The 24,739-nt window shown below is 39.4% G+C and overlaps 1 protein-coding gene across 1 annotated transcript in view; it reads right to left on the bottom strand.

Moving 5' to 3' along the window:
* The window catches only part of LOC101152139 (uncharacterized), a 269,540-nt gene that overhangs the window by 11,048 nt on the left and 233,753 nt on the right, over positions 1–24,739 (bottom strand). Inside the window, exons 4-6 of the mRNA XM_063699796.1 lie at positions 20,542–20,670; positions 15,349–15,495; positions 12,357–12,908 (exon numbers count right to left, since the gene is read on the bottom strand). The gene's annotated coding sequence lies outside the window, so the exon portion shown is untranslated. The remainder of the gene's footprint in view (positions 1–12,356; positions 12,909–15,348; positions 15,496–20,541; positions 20,671–24,739) is intronic.

The following is a 24,739-nucleotide window of genomic DNA, read 5'->3' as shown; positions in this document are numbered from 1 at the left end:
ATAGAGATAGAGAGAATGATGGTGACCAGAAGCTAGGAAGGGTAGCTAGGAGGGGAGGGTAAAGTGGGGATGGTTAATGAATGTAAAAATAAAGTTAGGTAGAATGAATAAGATCTGGTATTTGATAGAACAACAGGGTGACCACAGTTAATAATTTATTGTATATTTTAAAATAACTAAAAGTGTGGAATTGGAATGCTCCTAACATAAAGAAATGATAAATGCTTGAGGTGATGGACACCCCAATTACTCTAATATGATTATTACACATTGTATACCTGCCTCAAAATATCACATGTACCCCATAAATACACACACCTATTACATACCCATAATAATTAAAAATTAAACATCTTTTTAAAGAAAACAAAAGAAACCTATGTATTAAATACAAGCTTTAGACTTGCCCCTTCACTCAAGAGGACACTTTCAAACCTAAAAGTTTTCTTCTTTCTTACAATTTTTATTTTTTCTCCCAAGACAAAGTAATCATAGCAATTCTTGAAGACATTTCACTATATCGGCATTTTGTCTTACACATGTTTCTTCTCTAGCCAGGTAATTACACTGAAAGATAAATTTGCATGTGTTTAAAAGCTAACAATAAACTCCTAAATATTAACTACTTGTTTTATAAATATTCTATTTCTTATAGATGTACACATCGTGGCCGGGCATGGGGGCTCACGCCCGTAATCCTAGCACTTTGGGAGGCCAAGGCGAGTGGAACATTTGAGGTCAGGAGTTTGAAACCAGCCTGGCCAACATGGTAAAACTCTGTTTCTACTAAAAATACAAAAAAATTAGCTGAGAGTCATGGCATGCACCTGTAATTCCAGCTACTGGGAAGGCTGAGGCAGGAGAATCGCTTGAACCCGGGAGGCAGAGGTTGCAGTGAGTGGAGATAGTGCCACTGCACTCCAGCCTGGGCAACAGAGCAAGACTCCATCTCAAAAACGAAAAAAAAATAGTGTACATTGTACCCATTAAGTAATTTCTCATTCCTCACCCCTCCCACTCTCCCACCCTCTGAGTCTCCAGTGTCTATTATTCCACAGTCCATATCCTTGAGTACACACTGTTTCACTCCCACTTATAAGTAAGAACATGAAGTATTTGACCGATTCTGAGTTGTTTCACTTAAGATAATGGCCACTGGTTCCATCCATGATGCTGCAAAAGACATTATTTTACTCTTTTTTATGGCTGTATACTATTACATTGTGTATGTCTACCACATTTTCTTTATCCAATTATCCACTTATGGACACTTAGATTGAGTCCATATCTCTGCCAATGTGAACACTGCAGTAATAAACACATGAATGCAGGTATCTTTTTGATATAATAATTTCTTTTCCTTTGGGTACATACCCAGTAGCGGGATTGCTGGATCAAATGATAGTTCTAGTTTTAGTTCTTTGAGAAATGCCAGCATACAGTGAGATGAGAGGACAGGCTGGTTTTGAGTTGGTTGTATTGTTGCTTTTGAGTTATCCCCAATTACCTGCTCCCAGAGCTGACTTCTGGGCCCCCATTGCACCCCCCTACAATCTCACATTGGTGTGCCACTGAGTGTAGGTGGAGGTGCCAACTCTCTTACTTTTTATCTATGATCTCTTTTATGCCATTTAGATGTGACTTATCACATTTTATCTTGTGAGGAGGATATTTGTGTCCATATTTCATCATAAGCTATGTGAGACCAGGTACTGAATCTTTTCCACTTTCCTAAGTGTTCAGCAGAGTATCTGAAACAAAGAAGACCATCAATTAATCTGTAAGTTTCATGAATAAGTCACGAGTGAATATAGGTAAGAAAGCTGAGACACAGAGAGGTTAAGCAACTTACTCAGAGTCACAGAGAGTTATCTGTAGTGCTAGGACTGGAATCATGACTGCCTGATTTAAGTAAAGCTGTTAATCAGGCAGAAATCGCCCATTCATTCTCCTGAACTAAACTCACAGAAAGCTGACCATTTATTCCACTTTGGCAATGACTGGTCATATGAGAGCAGCCAAGGTCAAGGTTGCATAATTTTCTCAACCTCTTGAGTTCAATGTGAAATATCAAAAGCTGAAAACGCTTCCCAGTTTTAATTATTTTTAGGGTTGTAGGCCTTTTTTTTTTTTTCCTTTTGAGGGAGAATATAAGGGAGAAAAAGCATTCACAGGTTTTTCAGCCTAATTGAAATATTCTCTACATCAAATATGTTCAATGTAGTAGAAACTACAGATGTTATTGCTTTAATTTTATAACCCAATTATTATTTTATTTCTAGTTGTCTTCAGGATAAATTAACTCTTATCAGCTATTCAAATAGGAAATTATCATAAAGCTAAATACCACACAACCTCATAATCCATGTCAATTTATAGACTAAACTGAAGTAAAATCGTGCTCTGGAGTTATAAAAAAGAGAAATCCAGATTTTTATTATTTCTCAACATTTTCCCCAGAATACCCAAATGAAATTTAACAAGGAGATGATTTCTTTTTGTGAGGAAAAGGATTCTAGAGTTGGCTTTTTTATTGTGGTGAAATGAATGCTAAACTTCCAGCAAAATATAATGAGTTTGGATACAAGATCTATAATTTATCAGCTGTATGACTTTGGCCAAATTATTTTATCCCTTTGTGTTCCTGTCTCCTTGTCTCTAACAGAAAGGGTTGGGATATTTTATCTCAAAAATCCTTTTTATCCATAAAATTCCATCACCTTATGCTTCTGATGGTACTATCATATTCTTGCCAGGACATCCCAGGATTCAGAGCCTTATGGTTATAATAGATAATACAGTTATCATGTGGCCTTCAAGAGCAAAACTGTATTCATCTGCATCACCTTAGGGCAGAGACAGGATTAAGGTGGAGCAAGTAAAACACTCAACATTCATGCAAAATTTAAGGGCACCCTCAAAAAAACTCAGTAATCAAGATAAATCATCTTTTGATGCACTTTTTTTTTTTTGGAGACACAGTCTTACTCTGTCTCCCAGGGTGAGTGCAATGATGCGATCATGGCTCACTGCAGCCTTGACCCCCCTGGTCCAAGCCATCCTCCCACTTCAGCCTCCTGAGTAGCTGGGACTACAGGAGCACACCACCACGCTAGACTAATTTTTGATTTTTTTGTAGGCAGCTCTCATATGACCAGTCATTGCTAAAGTGGAATAAATGGTCAGCTTTCTGTGAGTTTAGTTCAGGAGAATGAATGGGCGATTTCTGCCTGATTAACAGCTTTACTTAAATCAGGCAGTCATGATTCCAGTCCTAGCACTACAGATAACTCTCTGTGACTCTGAGTAAGTTGCTTAACCTCTCTGTGTCTCAGCTTTCTTACCTATATTCACTCGTGACTTATTCATGAAACGTACAGATTAATTGGTGGTCTTCTTTGTTTCAGATACTCTGCTGAGCACTTAAACACGTCATGTTGCTCAGGCTGGTCTGGAGCTCCTGGATACAAGAAATCCTCCCGCTTGGTCTCCCACAGTGCTGGGATTACAGGTGTGAGCCACCATACCTGGCCTTTGATGCAATATTTTAAAAAATCAAAATTAATGGAAAAATCTACAATGAACAAATGCCAAAATTTTAAATAAAGATAGGATTGATACTTATAAAGAAAAGATGTATTTTTATCAAAATAGGCTTATGTTGTAGTTGTGTGCGTGCGTGTGTGTGTGTGTGTTTTAAGCATCATTCTCGTATCTCAGAGGTTTAACAAAGTGACCAGTCATTTACTGTTCTTGCTACAAATTCAGTGAGGGTCTTCATGAGCTCTTTTTCCCACAGTCAGACAGAGATCCAGTTGGCCTCTGTGATTGGTGCAGATTGAGTTACGTGCTAACTCAACTAATTACGACCATAATAAAATGGTTGTTGTTTTCAGCCTCTAAGATTTGGAGAAGCGTGGAATACATCAAAAACAGACCAGAAAAAAATTTGCTACTTGGAGTGGGGTGTTGCCATTAGAAGGAGAAATAAAAATAAACTAAGACATGTCACATTGTCTTTAGGACTGAGTTGCAGCCCAGAGATTTAGCAGCCTCGAGAAGTTTTAGTGAGGGCTTGAAGTTCAGTGAGGAATTTGTTATTAAAGACTGGAGAAAAAGGGATAAGTGTCCTTAATGGTAAAATGTTTGGCAACATTTTTGCCTGAGGTAATGTGGAAAGCAGAACATATACATGATGAACTTACAGATTTGGCTAAGGAGATTCCCAGGAAGAATGTGGAAAGTGCCAGTTAGTTTTATTTAGCTACATGTAAGAAAGTACAAATAGAGACAGATGAGCTAAAAAAAAAAAAAAAAAAAAAAAAAAAAAAAAAGGAATTCTGTAGCTTTCAATAAGAATTTAGAGGAAATATAAAGGAACAAAGACCTGTATGTTTAAAAATAAAATCATTCCTCATTCCCAGACTTTCAAGACAGCAAAATGATCTCAACACAAGAAATGGCCTCAGGGTACAGATCATCTCAAGGATAAAACTGAGACCCTTTGTTAATACCTCAGAAATATTTATAGGCATGCCTCATGGACCCTCTCGAAGAGACAAAAAGGTTTCTAAGCATCTTAAGGGTGTTGTCTCACAATATTCTGACTCTAAAATAAAGCTGGAGAGGGAAATGTCATAAAGAGATTTGTGGGTATTGTTTTTGTCTAATGAGGTGAAACCCAATAAGATTTACAGAAAACTCACATAGTATTTATGATAATTTTTCTTTTTTTTTTTTTTGAGACAGAGTCTCTCTCTGTAACCTAGGCTGGAGTGCAGTGGCATGATCTTGGCTCACTGCAGCCCTGATCCCCTGGGCTCAAGTGATCCTTTCACCTCAGCCTCCCAAGTAGCTGGGACTACAGGCACACGCCACCACGCCCAGCTAATTTTTGTGTTTTCTGTAGAGACAGGGTTTTACCACGTTGCCCAGGCTGTTATTGAACTCCTGAGCTCAAGCAATTTGCCCACCTTTGCCTTCCAAAGTGCTGGGATTATAGGCACGAGCTGAGCCACCCGGCAATAATTTTTTTTTGAGACAGAATCTTGCTCTGTTTCCCAGGCTAGAGTTACAGTAGTGTGCCAAATCTCACTTCAGCCTCGATCTCCTAGGCTCAAGCAATCCTCTGGCCTCAGCCTCCCGAGTAGCTGGGACTACAGGCATGCACCACCGTGCCCGGCTATTTTTATTTTTTGTAGGAATGGGGTCTTGCTATGTTGCCCAGGCTCATCTTGAACTCCCAGGCTCAAGTGATCCTCCTGCCTTGGCCTCCCAAAGTGCTGGAATTATAGGCATGAGCCACCACAACTGGCTATTTATTTATTTATTTTTGTATGATGATTAAATTGGTGGAAGTACCAGCAACTTATACAGAAAGGGAGAAAAATAGTATATATATATAAAAAAGAAGCCTATGGATCTCCAACTTATTCTGGGAAGGAAAAAGGGAGATACAGCTATTCAGTTGCATACCTGATCTATCTTATGCGAGAAAGTGGTGTCAGAGCATGGAACCAAGAGCCATGGCAAATCATTTTCAGGGAGTAAAACGGAGCCCATGTTCTTTGACAAGCAACATGTTCTTAACAGGATTTCAGAATCGCTATGGACCCCATATTCCTCCATTGTGATTATTCTATCTGTATTTCTATGACATGTTGGATGTATTTGGGCAATAAAGAGCTTAGCTCTTTAACCCACAAGTCTTCAGATCAAGAGGAATCATTCTCAAAGAACCACATCCAAAGACCTGCATCCATGCCAAGACCTGATTTTGATTATGATATCCTGGAATATGAGCCAATGCCATGATGATGTGAGGCTTTGGTAGTCTTGGAAGATGAAGGTAGTAAATGTGTTTTTCAAGAGAGAAGAATATATTTGTGGCCAAAGGGCAGATTGTGGTAAATGAAAGATGACCACAGACTTTTTGACACTCACCCCATCTATGCCTTCCTACTATTTTGAATTTGGGGTAGGCTGTGACTTCTCTGATCTCTAGAGTATGGTAGAAGTAAGCTATGCCAGTTCAGAGCCCAGGCTTTAAGAGGTGGAAACTAGTAGTTTCCACCGTAGACTCTTGGAAGTCTGGTTGAGTTATGCTGCAGAAGCAATGATCCCCAAAACTCCATGATTTGTTTCTTACTCCTATTTCAAGTTGAGTTAACTGCAACTCTGGCCCACATCTTCTTCATTATGGGAGCAGGATAAGTAGACTGTTTGTATCTGGACCATATGAGGCTTGTGGCAGAGGGAGACAACGACATGGAGTAACCATATGTTGGCTCCTGGAGCTTTTCCTTGGACAAGTCACACTGCACATCTGCTCACAATCCATTGACAAAAACCAGTCATGTGGCCTGTGTCTAACTGCAAGGAGACTTGGATATGTGAGGGAGTTCTTGAATATTAAGCCCATATCTTTATATCTTATTTATTTCTTTTATTTTACTTTAAGTTCTGGGATACATGTGCAGAATATGCAGGTTTGTTACCTAGGTATACATGTGCCGTGATGGTTTGCTGCACCTATCAACCATCATCTAGGCTTTAAACCCTGCATGCATTAGGTATTTGTCCTAATGCTCTCCCTCCCTTTGCCCCCAACCCCCTGACAGGCCCTGGTGTGTCAGGGGGAAAATGATCAATATTATAGAAATGCATCTTGCTCTGAGGGCTATTTAAAAGGTCAGTAATTCCTTGAGTCTCAAGTCAGAAGACCCAAGACAAGGCATTACCAAATCTCCTGTCTTTTTGAAGCATGGAGTCCTAGTGGAATTTTTATTTAATTTTTGAGAAATGTTTAAAATATGGCCAGAGTGGCATTCTGAATATTGTAGAGTAGTTCAAACTACTTAAGCTAGTATTTTCCATAGAAATCTTGGAGAGAAAAATGAAATGACTATGCCCAAATCAAAATCTTTCCTAGAAGTCCCCCAGGAGTTTCTTTTTAAAAAACCATTCTGGCAACATCTGGGACTGAATTTTACAGTTCTAAGATTGGAAGCAGGGAGACCAGATAGGAAGCTGTTGCAGTAATGTGGGCCAAAAATAATGAATTCTTGGCCAGGGTGGGGAAGTTGGAGGTGGAATGAGTGAATGCATTCCAAAGATATTCTGGAGACAGAATTGAAAGAACTTCAGGAACAAATGGTAGCAGGTGGGAAATCCAAAAAGTCAGAAATCAGGGGAGAAAAACTGCATCACAACACATTCCACAAGTCGAAATAAATCATGGTGGATCAAATATTCTAAAAATGAAAAATTTAAATCCAAAAATAAAATAAGGGTAAAAGTTATTGCCTTTCTTTTTATAAATAGGAAACAAAAAAAAGATAAAAATTGAGAAATTTGACTACAAGTGTTTTAAAAGTGCCTGCATTCTTCCCATATATATGTGCACAAGGTTAAAAGTCAAAGGAAAACAAAGTACCAAGTGGGGAATAAAGGTTGCAGCACAGAGAATAGTGAATGTCCCTAATATGTAAAGATTGGTTACAAATCAATGATAAAATGTGAACTCCTAAATCAAAACTGGTCAAAAGACATGAAAAGGCAACTCACAAAATAAAAAATACTAATCACCAATAAATATATAACATTTATTTTCACTAATGATCAAATAAATTCAAAATTTTAAATGTGGCATGAGCCTTTTCCATGAGATTACAAATACTGAAAATATTTACAAAACCTAACATTGACAATCATTTTGAAGAAAGAATACTCCTAATCACTGTTAATGAACGTGTAAACTAATGTAATTGTTCTGGAGGGAAGTATGACAATATTTTAACAATTTTTAATGAAAATACCTTTGATCCAGCAATCTGACCAATCTGACATTAAGGACTTTATGGGAAGAAGGCAGTTGTGCAACTACTTTATATTAAAAGTATGTTTAAGGATATTTGTTGTAGAAATGCTTGTTGGAACTCTTAATGCTCATTAGTAAGGAGAACTTGTTAAATAAATTATAGTATATTCATTAAAAATGAAATACAGCCCTTGTAGATGTAAATGTATTGACTTGTAAAGCTGGCTAAATCATATTGTTTAATAAAAAATAAAGCTACAGTATTTTATTGTCTGATCACAAATGTACAACTTTATGTTCAAGATGAAATCATCATCTTATGCAAAAACGGGCATTTCCCATGAAGACACTGGGGATTCTCACAGCCTCTCAGAATAGAACTACAGCCAGAGCCAGCCGCACATATTGTCAAAACTCTCAGCCTTTCTGCTCTTCTTCCCTGAATACAGGTGATATTCTTAAGGCTCAGTCTACTAATCTCTTCTGTTTTCTAGTCCATATGGTAGAAAACTGGTCACTAATATCATATTCCAAATTTGCATTTCTTGGGTTCAACCAAGCAGCCAGGCTAGACTAGAATATTTTGGCCTCAACTCCAAGTCCTCAAGAATCCACTCTGATTGGCCCAATCCAGCTCTGGTTTAATAACTGTTAATTGGATAATAATGTCATACTGGCTAAAATTGTTCCCAGTGGTTACGAAGTGGGAGAGGGAGATGAGGGAGCTTGTTTCTATAAGATGAGGATAATTCCCAGAAAATCCAAGATGGAAGAACTAGTCAAATAAAGCAACTGGCATTCAGTATACTGTACAATTTGCTGCCTAGAAAACACAAATAGTCACTTTCTCCCATAATTTTTTTTTAACAGTCTCGCTCTGTCACCCAGGCTGGAGTGCAGTGACACAATCTGGGCTCGCTGCAACCTCCACCGCCTAGGTTCAAGCAAATCTCCTGCCTCAGCCTCTAGAGTAGCTGGGACTACAGGCATGCACCACCACACCCAGCTAATTGTTGTATTTTTAGTAGAGACGGGGTTTCGCCATGTTGGCCAGGCTGGTCTTGAACTCCTGGCCTCAGGTGATCCGCCCGCCTCGGCCTCCCGAAGTGCTGGGATTACAGGCATGAGCCACTGCACCTGGCCCCCCATACATTTTTAAACTACAACATTGCAAACGCAAGCAGGAAACACAGTAGGAAACACAGTAGGAAAGAGTAGCTGCTTCCTACGTGCTGTCAAGATCCAGCTCTCTGGGTGATGCATCTTTTTTTCTCCAGTACCACATCTAACAGATCCATACTATCCATTATTATAAGAAAAATACAAAATTGAATACAAAACAATGGAGGAAAATGGCATAACTACAATAAAGACTATCATTTAAAAATGACAGTAATGTACCAACTATTTCTTGGCCACTGGCGCAGAGCACACACTCTATTACAGGGTTTCTCAACCTTGACACTACTGACATTTTGAGCCAGATGATTCTTTGTCGTGGGGGGCTTGGTTACATCAACCCTTTACCTACTAGACACCAGGAACACCTTTCCCCAGTTATGACAATCGAAAATGACTACAGACATTGCCAAATATCCCCTGGGGCAAAATCATGACCAGGTGTTCTATTAGAACACTCTATTAGAACAGGTCTATTGGTCTATTAGAACAGTCAGGGATGGTTTGTAACAATTAAGGGATAGGGGCAGAAGATCTCATAATGGGAAAATAAGTGTCTTGTTCTGAAATGTTTCTACCCTAAAGTCTTCCTAAGGAAAACATCTCCATTGCCTAGTTATGTTAGGAACCACCTCTGTGAGGAGGGAATTGGGGATGATTTTCCTATCCGGGAAATGATGTCAACTAAGCAGTATACTCCCTGTTATTGTAGGTATTTGGGACCAGGAGGAGCTGCCTTGAGAAGAAGCAAGTCCAGGTCGTTATCTTCCAAGCTTGGAATTCTTCTGAATATACAACTCCCTAAAAGAATCAATAAGCTACCTATCAGTCTCCTTATTAAGAACTTATTTTCCGGCTGGGAGAAGTGGCTCACTCCTGTAATCCCAACACTTTGGGAGGCCAAGGCAGGTGGATCATTCAGGAGTTTGAGACCAGCCTGGCTAACATGGTGAAACCCTGTCTCTACTAAAAATACAAAAATTATCCAGGCGTAATCCCAGCTACTCTGGAGGCTGAGGAAGGAGAATTGCTTGAGCCCTGGAGGCAGAGGTTGCAGTGAGCGCAGATTGCACCACTGCATTCTGGCCTGGGCCACAGAATGAGACTCTGCCTCAAAAAATAAAAATAAAAATAAAAAAAGAACCTATTTTCCTGATAGCCTACGACAGAGAGTTTATCAGGCGTGCCCTTTGAACACCCATCCAGTGTTTTGTCTCACGTTCCTGGCCACTCTTTGTCAACCTCACGGCAGGACAGGATCTTCCTACAATGTTGCCCCTATCTTCAGTTTTTATTCCAATCAAGTGTGCTTTACACAGTATCCTTCATCCAACATGAATTATACTGTAATAAGTGTTTTGTGGGGGTGAAATAAAACTGTCCATCTTTCCTGACTTTTCCCGCCTTTTCCCTAATATCCCCAATCTAGTACAAGTAGTCCATTTTCTTAACCCCCATATTATATTTATAATATAGCAAAGAATCCATTCCCTGCCATTCAGCAAGGCATATTTGATCTTAATTTGCTTCTGAAGGCTAGCTAAGATTTCTGTACAAGATGCCCACTACTGGGACGACTAATTGTGAACATGTGTTAGGTGGAAGGAGGATTTTGTTATCTTCTTTCAAGATGTATACAAAATAACAGTCCCTTCGGTAATCATGATTGGTAGAGTTGCCTCCAAAACGGGAGCAATTCCAAAAAAATCAAGGACAAATCGTTGTTTAGACAGTTTTGAGTCCACGTTGGAGAGACAGGCTGGGAGGAGAAAAGATGGCTATTAAAATGTTAACCTTTTCTCTGCAACTTCGCCAGTGCTTTTACATTGTTGGTGGGAATGTAAATTAGTTCAACCATTGTGGAAGACAGTGTGGCGACTTCCTAAAGATTTAGAAGCAGAAATACCATTTGACCCAGGAATCCCATTACTGGATATATACTCAAAGGAATATAAATCATTCTATTATAAAGATACATGCATGTGTATGTTTATTGCAGCAAATATTTACAATAGCAAAGACGAGGAATCAACTCAAATGCCCATCAATGATAGACTGGATAAAGAAAATGTGGTATATATACACCATGGAATACTATGAAGCCATAAAAATGAATGATATCATGTCCTTTGCAGGGACATGGATGGAGCTGGAAGCCAATTATCCTCAGCAAACGAATGCAGGACCAGAAAACCACACACCAGATATTCTCACTTATAAGTGGGAGCTGAAAAATGAGAACACATGGACAGAGGGAGGGGAACAACACTCACCAGGGACTGTCAGGGGAGGGCAGGAGCTGGGAAAGCATTAGGGAAAAGAGCTAAATGCACGCTGGGCTTAATACCTAAGTGATGGGTTGACAGGTGCAGCAAACCACCCTGGCACATGTTTACCTATGTAACAAACCTGCACGTCCTGCACATGTACCCCGGAACTTAAAAAATAAAATAAAATAACTTTTTTTAAAAAATGAAATGTTAGCCTTAGTTATCTACAGGAGCTGAATATTAGGATAATTTTTATCAGTCCACTTTGCACTATTCTGGGCATTGCTTTAAATTTTTAGTAATTATCTGTCAACTTTAAAATCAGAAAAATAATTCCACTATGTTAAAAGCAATAAAAATAAATTTCCAGAGAATAAGGATTTGGCTAAGAGAACTACAAAGGAAGTAGTGAGAGTTAAGAGAAAAACAAAACAAAACAAAACAAACGGACAATAGAAAAATGTCAATTAAGAAAGTTACAAAAAATGTCAATTAAGAAAGTTACGAAGCAATTTTCAGTAAGAAACGGAGTACTCAGATTCTGTAGAGAGGTCAATTAAGAAAAGGATCAATATCTTCCCCTTACAGTTAACAATTGGTTCTTTGGTGATCTTGGAAGGTTTCAGTTTAGGAGCTGGGGAAGGAGACAGAATAGAGCAGGTAAGGGAGGAAGAGTGGAAGGAGAGAGAACAAATTTGGGGAATGAATGGCTACTGAGGAACATACATTGTTATGCCCCTTGGTGAAGGATATGAAACAGATAATAGACCCTGAATCATCCTTGGCCAATGAGAAAGAGCACCTGGGCTTTGAGTCTAGCAGTCAGACCTCATTTGACACAGCAGACGTAAATTTTCAGAACTAAGATATTCATGGAGGGGAGCAAACTTCAGCTTCCCCAAAACCTGATTGAAGAGAGCCCAAAAGTGCTTTTCTCCTTCACGCAGTTGCACACTTAGGAAAAGCAGAATTCCAACATCTGCTGCTCTCTATTGAGCTCCAGGTTCACACTTCCCACTGGTACAGGACAAATCTATTTGGAAGTCCACTGGCGTTTCAACCCCAATATATCAAAATGAATTCCTTACCTTAATAACTGACCTCCTGTGTTCTGATCTTGAATAGAAAGCATCACCATCCACCTAATTTCCAGACTTTATAGTCATCCTCAATGTCTCACCAATTCTTGATTTCAACTCCCAATTGCTGTCAAATTTGTCTTCTTATTTCCTACCCACTACCAGTTCTGGAAATTCGTTCTGGACTTCATCATTTCTTACAGAGACAACAAGTGATTCCATAACTGGTCTTTCTGCCTCCAGTGCTTACCTCTTCATTCCATTCTCCATATGTGTACCCAGGGTGATTGCTGCAAAACCTAAGATGGAGCTGGGCACTTTGGGAGGTCGAAGTGGGAGGGTCACTTTGAGCTCAGGAGTTTGAGACCAGCCTGGGCAACATGGTGAAACCCCATCTATACAAAGAATACAAAAAAATTAGCTGGGCATGGTGGCTTACACCTGTGGTCCTAGCTACTTGAGAGGCTGAGGTGGGAGAATTGCTTGGGCCTGAGAAGCAGAGGTTGCAGAGAGCCAAGATTGAGCCACTGTACTCCAGCCTGGGTGACAGTGAGATCCTGTCTAAAAACAAAACAAAACAAAACAAAAACTAAGATCATCTAAAATCATTTCATGGCTATTCATCAACCCCAACATAATGTGGTAAGACTTAAAGATGAAGGATAAGGTCCTTTTACTAATTGGCTCAAGCCCGAGTACCTTACAAACGTAATATACCACCACCACTTCCCACACACTTTATACTTTAACTACATGAAACTATCTTAGGAAATTTGCAGCTAGGTCCTAGAACATAAAAGTCCATCTTCTTGGAAAATTTTCTCCCTCTCTTTACCTGGAAAACTCCTACATATTAAATGGAGAGCAAGAACATCATTTGTTTTGTGAAGTTTTGACCCTCTCAAGGGAAAAGGCCTTGTCTTTATTATTTTTGCATCACTCCTGCCTTGCATGGTACCTGGAAATCAGCAGGAGATTAAAGAAAAATTGAACGTTTGTGCTTCACTCTAAGTTCTTGAAGCACAGTCAACTCAACCACTGAATAAGTGCCAGTGAGCACATTTAAAAAGTCATGAACAATAGATAATGTTTCTCTTAACTCCCAACATTTTCCCTTTTAAAACTATTTGAGTGCCAAGCACAGTGGCTCACAACTATAATCCCGGTATTTTGGGAAGCCAGGGCAGGAGGATCACTTGAGCTCAGGAGTTCGAGGCGAGCCTGGGCAATATACTGAGACCTTGTGTCTACAAAAAATAGAAAACAAATAGCTGGGTATGTGGAGCACATCTGTAGTCCCAGCTACTTGGGAGGCTGAGGTGGGAGGATTGCTTGAATTCAGCAGGTTGAGGCTGCAGTGAGCCATGATTTCTCCATTGCACTCCAGCCTGGGTGACAGAGACCCTACCTCAAGACAAACAAGAAAAATCTATTTGATCACTATATCAGTCATATCAGTCATTATATAAATGTGTGGGTATTTTCCAGGCACTACATGAGAGTCAGGGAATGCAATGGTAAACAATATACATATCTTGCTCTTGAGAAGCTTAGAATCTAGTATGATTCTCAATTGTTTGCACTTACTTCCATCTCCTTGCCTCTGAATTCCTTGCTGAATACAGCAACCTACTAACTAACGCTTGACCTTGCATTTTGGACACTGGCACTGCTGAATGGCTTTTGGCTTCTTCTCTACTTGCTCTGGCTTTGAAGTATTCCAAAATCACTAGGGATAACTATATTTTAGCCCTGGGACACTGTGAGAACACAAATGCTGCTCTGACCCCTGACTGGTATCCCTGGTTTTATCAAACCTGACTTCTTTGAAAATATTTGGGAAAAATGAATGGCTAAAGAATTTTTCAGTCCCTTTTTCTCCTATGACCTTCTTTATTACTTTTGACGCACAGTAGTATTTGTGTCATTTGCTCCATTCATGTTGAGGACTATAAGCATGCAAGACAGAGGGTCTTAGATGCAGACAATACATTTTCAAGCTATCCTTTTCAGCTTTGCAAGTGAAAGAGGGAGGCAGGGCTGAATGGAGGAGGATGAGGAGCTCGAGTAAACTGTCAGTTTCAAGAAGGTCATTGAGTATGTTCAGACTGCCAAGTTCCTGGGATTGTTCCCAAACTCCCACAGTGCTGCCTCAATCTGGCTACAGACTCTGTGCCATAGACTAGGATCTGTGGCTCATTCCATGGAACTAAGCCAGGTTTCTCTGGGGTCTCAGATGCTTCCATGGGTGTCAACTGGGTACCTCAATAAGTCACATTCTTGCCTTCAGCTTTCACATTTGTATTTTCTGGTCAGAACTAACAATTAAAATAGTTTATTATATTTAGAGTAAATAATAATATAATTCTATATTATTCTGTCTATGTAAGTATGCTTGAAGCATCTTTAAAATCTCCAAAATGGCTATGCTGGGCAGGACCATGGAGAGCATCCAATGCATCCTCCCACTGTGTCTAACTCACTTCTAGAAGCATGGCTGCAACAGTAACAACACAATTAATGTTACCACTGGAACCCCTCTTCCTGGAATTACTGAAATATCTTCCAGGTGTTGCATAAGAAAAGTACTGAATAACCTTAAAAGGCATACTTATTGTGGAGTAATAATGATAAAATTAAACATTGAGTGAACAGTTATTACATGCCAGTTCATATTATAATAATTTTCTATGTAGTAACTCATTTAACTCTCCAAATTATTGTTTTTCTTACTTTACAGTAGAAGGGAAACTAAGGCATAGAGTCACAGGTAATAAACATGAAGCTTTTGCAATATCTCTTCTTCTGAAGTACACAACTTTAGCTACACCCAAGGTAAGTTGATACCCCCCCGCCGCCCCTTTTTTTTAGACATGGTTTCACTCCGTTGCCCAAGCTGCAGTGCAGTGGCACAGTCATGGCTCACTGCAGCCTTGACCTCCCGGGCTCATGTGATCCTCCCGCCTCAGTCTCCCAGGTAGCTGAGACTACAGGTGCTCACCTGCATGCCTAGCTAAGGGTGCTGTCTCTTGAAGTGTTCAGAATGTCCTCTTTATACGTCATGTCCTCAAATTTTACTATGAAGTAGGTGTCCATGTATGGGCCCTTTCTTCATTCATCTTCCTTAGTAGCCAGGGGGCCCTTTGATCTGAAAAGAATATCTTTATTCAACTCTGGGGAGTTTTCTTATGTTATCTACTTAGTTATTTGCATTTCTCCATTCTATCTATTGTCATGAAACACATGTTAAACATATCATACCATCTTGGTATGGCCTAATCACCCCAAATCTAAACTGTAGTATGGAGAAAATGTCTTATAAAAGTGGTCTTTGACTCTCAATGCATCAGAATCTTCTTGAGAAATTTTTGAAAATCCAGATGTTTGGAATCTCAAAGATTCTGATTCAGGAAGTTTTGATTGAAGCACAGGTATCTATATATTTTTTAAATGTCCACAAGTAACTGTGCAACTTAGAAACTGAGAACCTCTCTCTTTGTAGGAATAAACAATATATGTGTTTTCACCTGTGTCAGAGGTAGACAAGTGATGAAGAATTCTGGATCCTGATCAAGTATCCCCAGTAAAAAGGAGAGAGAAATGTGGTATTATGCAAATACGAACTGAAGATACTCAGTGTGTACTCCTAAGGTTCTTTCCATTTTATTGACTCTAGCTTTCGAATTTTTCTTAAATTGCGTCTACTTGGCCACAGTCTACTCCCCCATATGTTGTGAGCTGTTGCCTCCAAATTTGTCTCTCCATAAATCTGATCATTTCTGCTTTGTATACATTAGCAATGCCTCAAATTTTCTTATCTACTAATGGCAACCCTCCTTGTTTTCCATGCCATTATGAATTTATTCTTTTTCACAGCTCCTCTATTCCTTCAAGAAATTTTGAAGGCAAAGGATGCAGCTGTGTCTGCTCCTTCCACCCTCAGGAGCCAATTCCTCCTTTCACTTTCTCTGAATTTGATTTTAGGAGGTACTGTTTTTATCTACTATGGAAGAGAACTTCATCAGTTCAACTCAAGGATGAAATTCAAGGAGGATTTCAACATATTTTTTTTTCCCTATAAAAAAGGCTTGAGGTCAAATGTAGAGAAATGACCTCCTTCTTAAGTCCTATTTGTCAGCTAGGCTTGGAAAGAGTTCCCTTCCTCCAGAAAGTCCTTCTTACTATTCATCTTTCTTCCTCCACATCCATATGACTGCCCTCACTCCCTGACATATGGCATATACTCACAATGCTTGTCCTAAAAGGAGTTTCCAGCTGGACTGGAGCTGGAAAGACCCCTGGATCACGCTGATTATATTTCAGTAGAGAGCCAATTTCCAGATTCACCCTGGCGTACAATTTGGATGCTAAAAAGTCTCTTAGCATGCGATTTTGATGCTAAGTGAAGGATGCTTGTTTTCAATGGAACACAACAATTCTGTAGAGCAAAAAGCTAGAAAGGACACTGGAGCCATAGCTTTCAGATCCCTTAACCAAAATGTTCAAGAGATAGAAAAACTACAGAATACAAAGAGATGCTTAAATTTTCCTATGGACAAGGCTTATTTTATAAATCAAGAAAAATAACAGGAATACTCAAAGGACAGTGAATAACTGAAATTATTTTTAAGTTTGTTTCTCCAGGCTGGACTGCAGTAGTATGATCTTGGCTAACTGCAGCCTCTGCCTCCTGGGTTCAACCGATTCTCCGGCCTCAACCTCCCCAGTAGCTGGGATTACAGGTGTGCACCACGACACCCAGCTAATTATTGTATTTTTAGTAGAGATGGGGTTTCACCATGTTGGCCAGGCTGGCCTTGAACTCCTGACCTCAAGTGGTCCACCCGCCTCGGCCTCGCAAAGTGCTGGAGGCATGAGCCTTGGTGCCTGGCCTCATTTTTAAGTTTTAACATTTCAACTCCCATATCTGATTCCCCTTGCACAGTGGGATGCTGGCTAATACTGATATGACCAACCTAGAACATAGAGCCGCCAGTGATACAGTGAGGACAATGTTTTGTCAGTGGCTTTGCCACATGGAGCTGGAAGAAAGTACCAATTCAAGACTTGGAACAGGAAGCCTGAACCTTGGTTGCCTCTTAGAATGACACCAATGTCCCAGCTGTCCCTAGACCAGTGACAGCAATATTTCTGAGCGTGAAATCTAGTCCTTAATATTTTTAAAGCTTCCCAAATAATTCCAATTTGCAGACAAGGTTGAGTGGGCAATTGTAAGGTGAGCATTGTGAACTGTGATAGAAAGCTAAGGAAGTTAAAGATTTAGGAAAAGGGAAAACAACTGAGGGTGACAATGTGCAGATAACATTCAGGAGACTGTTTAATTGGACAGGATGAAATAGACATTGATGTTCTCTAAGGCTCTAGGAAAAGCCCCAAACTATCACACCACCAGTCTTGCCCCATACCTACAACATACCCAGCATGGTGACGGATAGCAGAGCTATGATTTATGAGACCAAATCTTGCCTTCCAGAAGTCAATAGTGTGGCAGGAAAAGACATATAAGTGACTAATTATGTCCATCAGAGTAAATTGGCAGAAAGATAAACTTTCAAATCGCTGTTGGAGCAAGGAGGAGGGAATGATACCATTAAGTCTGACTTGTGATTGAAGGGTACCAAAAAAGACATCAAAGAAAAGATGATCACTGAGCAGAAGCTTCAAGTATGAATTAAAGTTTCCTGAGCAGCCATGGAAGATGAAACATTCTAAGCAAGGAGAGCAGAAAAAATAAAGTCATAGCCATGAACGGTTTGATTTGACAGTTGTGTCAGAGTGGCTATAGTGTAGAGTACGTGTCCAAGAACAGCAGAAGATAGTGTTGACAAGGTAAGATGGAGGGAAATGCTATATTGAGAATTTTGTACTTGATGGACAATGTGGCATGTCACTAGTGAAAGTTTTTAAAAGGAGGGTGACAAGAGCAGATTCATGTGTGTTGTAGAAATCTTCCTGGCTATAACGTGAATTTTGAGTATAGGAGGAATGCATAAAAATAAGATCTACCAGTTGGTTATTACAATAATTTAGGTGTAAACACTTGCTAAAGCAGTGGCCATGTGAATAGAGGAAAGTGGGACAGACTAACACAGGGAAGATTTTAGAGAAGTTGATAACATGGCTATAGTGAAGAAAATAAATAAAAAAATCAGAAATGATTTTTAGGTTTCTAGCCCGAGTGAATGGGTGGTACCATGAGCCAAAATGTGGACTAATGGAGTTTTGATTGATTAATTTGAGTTAACGGTGGGTTTAGTTCTGGATGTAAAGTTAACCATCCTATTTCCAACCATTGAAAGGGAAAGACCCTCAACTAACTTGCTCTCTAAAAAGCACATAGATAAACAGATCTCTGAGTTTCTCCAGGAGGCAGACTACCAAGAGCTCCTTGGGAAAGGATCTGTTTACCTTTCATGACAGCAACTTAAAGCTATTAATGGTAATTTTCACATGCTCAAGACCCCTTCTGGATTTTTTTTAATGTAATAGAGTTTATTTGAGCAAAAAGTGATTCGTGAATTAAACAGCACCTAGAACCAAAAGTTTAGAGAGGTAATCCCTGCTTAACATGGGCATTAGCTTTTATAGTCTAAACACAGAAGTAAAGTACAGAAACAACTGGATTGATTACAGGTAGGTACATGCCTTATCTGGGCATGGTCTAATCAGTTGGCTGTCTAGAAATGGCTGAAGCTCTGTTGCTGAGACTCAGTTATCTGTTTCAAAAATGATACTCCTAACTTAAGTGTTGATTTGTTTGTGTACTAAATTCAGTTGCAGGCTGTTACATAGGAACTCAAAGTATGCAGACAATGTCAGGACAATGCCTTCCTGTTTCTTTCTTTTTTTTTTTTTTTTTTTAACAATTTCTCCCTTTTGTTCACCCTCTCAATTCTGAGAGATTGACCAAAAACCTTGGGAATTGTGACCACTCTGTCACTAACATAATACACTCATTTGGTCTCAGTACGGAATTCACAAGTCACAATGGTGGATTAGTCAAATGATTATTGACCTTGTTGCTGTCCTAGTCATAATCACACTGCTTAACAAACAATGGATAGCTACAAGCAAACATTTAAGACCCTTAAGAGGACACGGTGTACCAGCAAGACTACTATAATGACTATCAGGAGGATAATACAAGGAAACTGAAGTGTACTCCATAGCAGAGACCTCCCCAAACTGAACTGATTAAAACATATTTTAAAAAGTCAAATTTCACACAACATAGACAGTTGAACCATATTTGAGTCCAACTGGTGAAGTCTCCTTTTATATCAAGTCAGGATCAGTCATTGGGATTTGCCAAATTCAATAGATATAAACTCAAAGGCCTCTTGAAGCAAGGCAGATGCTGCAGGTCAGGCGGGGACTGGAGTAAATTAGAAAGTTTAAATACCATCAAAAAAAAAAACCTCTTACTTCAAATGATTATTCTCATGCTTTCATAGAAGATCTGTGTTGCCAGATTTTTGGCTCTTGCAAAAGAAAGTCCTGTTTTTACATGTTGACAAGAAACTTATTAAAAAAAAAAAGAATACTAAACAATGAAACTCATTTATGACCCCTGGACTTCAAAGCTTCTTGAAGCTGAAGATTTATATATTTGTCTTGTGTTATCACTTTGAGATAACTTAGTGAGAGACAGTTCCAAAAGCCTCTTTCATTTATAAACGTTGCTCTTTTCATTGGTCCTAAATCTAATGCTTCCAAATATCTCATGATCCTTCTTTATAAGATTCCAGGAATTTAAGAACAATGCCATTTTCAATTTATCCATGTCATTTGTGATTTTATTGACTTTAATCATAGCTCCTTTCAGCCTTCTTGTTTCTAAACTAATTTTACAGATTATTATTATAGGATAATACTTTCATAGATACAGAAAAGTTTATGTCTAAAAATGATATTATATTGGGTCATCTAAAATCACTAAAACCTCTTCACATTAGAAGAAATCAGAGCCAGATGGACAAAGTAGATGTTCAAAGGTCATACAGCAAATTTCTGGCAGAGAATGATAACCTAGCTTTACTGTCCCTCACTCCTTTGTCTTCCTCATGTCTGGGCTGAAAGCTCATTGTGGGCTTAACTTGTTTTTCTTTTTGGCTGTATCAGTTAGCTGTTTCTGCATAACAAACAACTCCAAAAATATCAGCAGCATGCTCACATGTGCGTTTGCAGGTCAAGTAGGTTCACTTGTCTTCAGCTACACTCTTCTGGGCTTCACTTCAGATTTCAGATCTGGTTCAAGTCACATGAAGTGGTTCTTCTGTTCTCATTTTGGGGTCCAGGTTACCTGGGAGAAAGAATAGTGTCTACCTGAGGTATAGTCTTCTCATGGTGATGACCAAAAAGATCTCAGAAGATCAAGCAGAAACATGCGGTGCCTTTAAAGCTTAGACTCAGAATTCATTTCCACCTATATCCCTCTGGCCAAAGCAAGTCGTCTGGAAACATTCAATGTCAGTGGGGCAGAGAAGCACATAACCTTATGGAGGTCATGGTGGGAGGAGGCGGTGAGCATATATGGAACACTAATCATGTCTATCATGGCTACCACTAATTGAGGGAATATTGTGTCTGGCACTGTATCAAGCACTTCATTATTGTTAAATGTAACCTTCATGAGAATTCTATGCGGTATGTATAATCACCTCCATCTTACAGATAAAAAATATTGAGACCCAGAGAGATCAAACAAGTGGACAGATGCCACATATACTAGTAAGTGGCAGCATAAAATCTGAAAAGAGGTCACCAGTGCACACCGACACTCTGCAATGCTGGATCTTTTATCCCTTCATTCTAAATGTTATTGCCTATTTTCAGAAGCTCAATATATTTGTGAGCTGCAAAATGTGTCATTATATCAACAGTTGATCCATGTCTGCATGTTAGACAATGACAGTTATGGTCAAACACCTGCACAGTCAAACCTCTGTGATTAAAGAGCACAAAAGGAACAGAGTAGAAGGGTAAACAGGACTGTAGGAGGAAGACCATGGCAGAAATCCCATTCCATATGTGCTTGCCCAGAAATCATGAAAATAAAAATAAAAATAAAAATAAAACTCTGTGCCAAAATAATAGTGTGCAACTATTGGGTAACATGTCAGTTGTTTTACATTACAGCTTAGCCTTTAAGTTAGAATTATAAATAAGAGTGAATACTTCTTCTCTTGAAACACAACCCCAGAGATCATATAAATAACTGGAGCTCATTTAACTTGGGAGTTCAGATAGAGCAGACAAGTCCATGACATTAAGGCAAATGTCACTCTCTCTTCTTTGAACTAACACAGATTCCTAACCAGAAAGAGCGAGACCTGGCAATAACACTGGCCGAAAGGAATAGGTGATGAATTAGGCCCTGAGTGAGAGATCATTGATTCCTCTGATGTTCTTCCTATAATAATGAGGTAGCCTAGTCTTCCTATCAGCTTTTATTGTGCCCTAAATCTTGATGCTGGGTTTCTCATTTGGTTCTCACTGAAAGTTGCTGTTCTGATCATTCTAGCTCTGGAGACTGGGAAACTGCTCTAATCTGACCAAGACTTTTCCCTGGGACTAAAGTGCTGGACTTGAACCTGCCTCATTCTCATCACTAAGCATGACTCCAAAAGATTCTTCAAGGACCTTCTGACAGGCCTGATTTTGCTGTAAACCAGCCAAGACTGAACAGTCACTGAGTATCCAGAGCTTTAGTCACAAGGGAAGTTTAGGAGTAACTTCAGACTCTAAATTAGCCAATATCAGAGGCCAGTAGAGAAAGGCTTTTGAGCTAACTGAGTCCAGACTTGTCAGAATCAGCATCACATTTATAGAAATTCACGACCAAGTGATGCCCCCTCCATGGCTAACCTAGAGCTCAGTAAAGAGCAGCAGTCTAAGGCTGGCCACAGTGGCTCACGCCTGTAATCCCAACACTTTGGGAGGCCGAGGCAGGCGGATCACTTGAGGTCAGGAGTTCAACATCAGCCTGGCCAACATGGTCAAACCCCGTTTCTACTAAAAATACAAAAAATTATCTGGGTGTCGTGGTGCACAGCTGTAATCCCAGCTACTCAGGAGGCGGAGGCAGGAGAATCACTTAAACTAGCCTAGGGGTCAGCAAACTATGACCTGGGAGCAAATGTGTTCACTGCTTTTTTTTAATGCATAAAGCGTTATTGAAACACAGCTATACTCATTTGTTTATGAATTGTCTATACCTGCTTTTGCATACAGTTAAGGAGTTGTGACAGAGACCATGTGGCCTGAAAAGACTAAAATATTTACAACCTGGTCCTTTACATAAAAAGTTTGTCAACCCTGGTCTAGTTCTTTGAATATATTAAGGATAGATATTTCCAGGTCCCTGAGCTGAGAATTGTCTTCTGCACAGCTCACTGTCTCTCCATTTTTAGGGAAATACTGTATCTTGCAGTTGGGTTGGAGCTATCATGAATTAATGTTTTTAAAGCTTAGATATTGTGGCATTTTTAAGATAGGTTCACAACTCTTTGTCCTTCCATAGAGAGGTGGAGTCTATGTCCCCTCCTCTTGAATCTGGGCAGACTTGTGAGTCATTTGTAACCACAGAATGTGGGAAAGTAATGTGACTTCTGAAGCTACATCTGAAGAAAAAAAAAGACAGTACTGTTTCACCTTGCTTGTTGGAACACTTGTGTTGGGGGCTTGAGCCACCATTTAAGAAGCTTGGCTGACCTTAGGCCACCATGCTGTAAGGAAGCTCAAACCATTTGGAAAGGCCACGGCATAGGTATTCCGATCAGTTTTCTGTGCTGAGTTCCCAGCAGCCCACATCAACTGCCAGCCGTGTGGGTGAGTAATCTTGGACATCAGCACAGTTAAGCCTTTAAATCACCACAGCACCTGCCAGTATGCCAACATCTGACTACAATTTCATGAGAACTGCCAACTGAGGTCGGCCTGAATTCTTGACTCACAGATGATGAGAAAACAAAAGATTGGGCTGTGTGTGTGGACAGGGGAGATGTAGGGGGGAGGAGGTAAATATATATATATATATATATACATATATATATATATATATACATATATATATATATACACACACACACATATGTGTATATATATATACACACACACATATGTGTATATGCATATGACTTCTGGTTTCCAGTTCAACATGTAAGGAGCTTAGAAGTCATCACTTCATCCTGACAAGTAAAAGCCTCAATGAACTAAAAAATCAACAACACTTCTTAGATATGTAAGAGAGGTGAGGACATGGGGCAAACCACTGCCCCCAACATTGGAGAGACCAACAGGTATACTGGAACAGAGACTCACTGCTTACTGGAGTTGCATCTTAGTGGAGCAGAGACTCACAAGCAAAAATCACTGCAGAAGCCCAATGCCAAGGGAGGGAAACCTGAACTGTAATTGACAAATTGCTGGAGGCTCAATATGAACAAACCTGAGGGTTAAAAACTCCAAGGAGACCTAGTCATGGAGGACTCCACAATATTGTGAGTTTTACCTCCAGGAGCTCAACCAAGTTCTCACAGTGGATAGCAATGAAAAATTCCCCTGTGCTTCTGGCTGCAGGAGGGAAAATGGAACCATTTGAAAATACACAAGAGCAATTTGTTTTTCTTAACAAAATCTGTCTTCAGTAAAACTATTTAACCAGAGCTTAACCTGCTGAGGTTTTATCAAAGTCTTACTGACTTGGGAGAAGGGAAATATCCAACTCCAACCCCCTCCAGCCTTCCACGTGGAAAAAGAGAATTACCCAACTGCAGACCATTGTAGTTATCCTTTTCCCCCTAAGGGAGCAGGGAGAGAAAAATTAAGACACACCCGTAAAGTTCAAAGTCCAGAGACATAGGCTTACTAAAAGATTGAAACCTAATAACGGGACTAGAGAATGCTTCTCCTTATTCCATGCCTTACCACTACATTATTAGAGACCTATTTACAGGAGTTTATATGCTGTAAATAGCATATGCAGTATATATATCAATAGTCACTTTAGACACCAATAGTCTAAATGCACTAGCTAAAAGATATTGTTAGAGTGGATGGAAAAACACAACCCTCTTTAAATTCACTTTAGTGTAAAAACATACTTAGATTAAAAGTAAATGGATGGAGAAAGATATGCCATGCTAACACTAATCAAAAGAAAGTAAGAATAACTATATTAATTTCAGACAGAGCAAACTTAAAAGGAAGGAAATTTATCCAGGGACAGAGAGGGGCATTATGTAATGATACAGGATTCTCTAAAAAACATAACAATCTTTAACATGTATACACCTAACAACAGAGCATCAAACTAAATGAGGGAAAAATGGACACAACTGCAAAGAGAAATAAATGAATTCAACACCCCT

Source organism: Gorilla gorilla, chromosome 18 (genome assembly GCF_029281585.2).
Source record: "Gorilla gorilla gorilla isolate KB3781 chromosome 18, NHGRI_mGorGor1-v2.1_pri, whole genome shotgun sequence".
Classification (NCBI taxonomy): Eukaryota; Metazoa; Chordata; class Mammalia; order Primates; family Hominidae; genus Gorilla; species Gorilla gorilla.
Note: the sequence above shows the minus strand (reverse complement) of the source record. Positions and strands in the feature narration are given on the sequence as shown.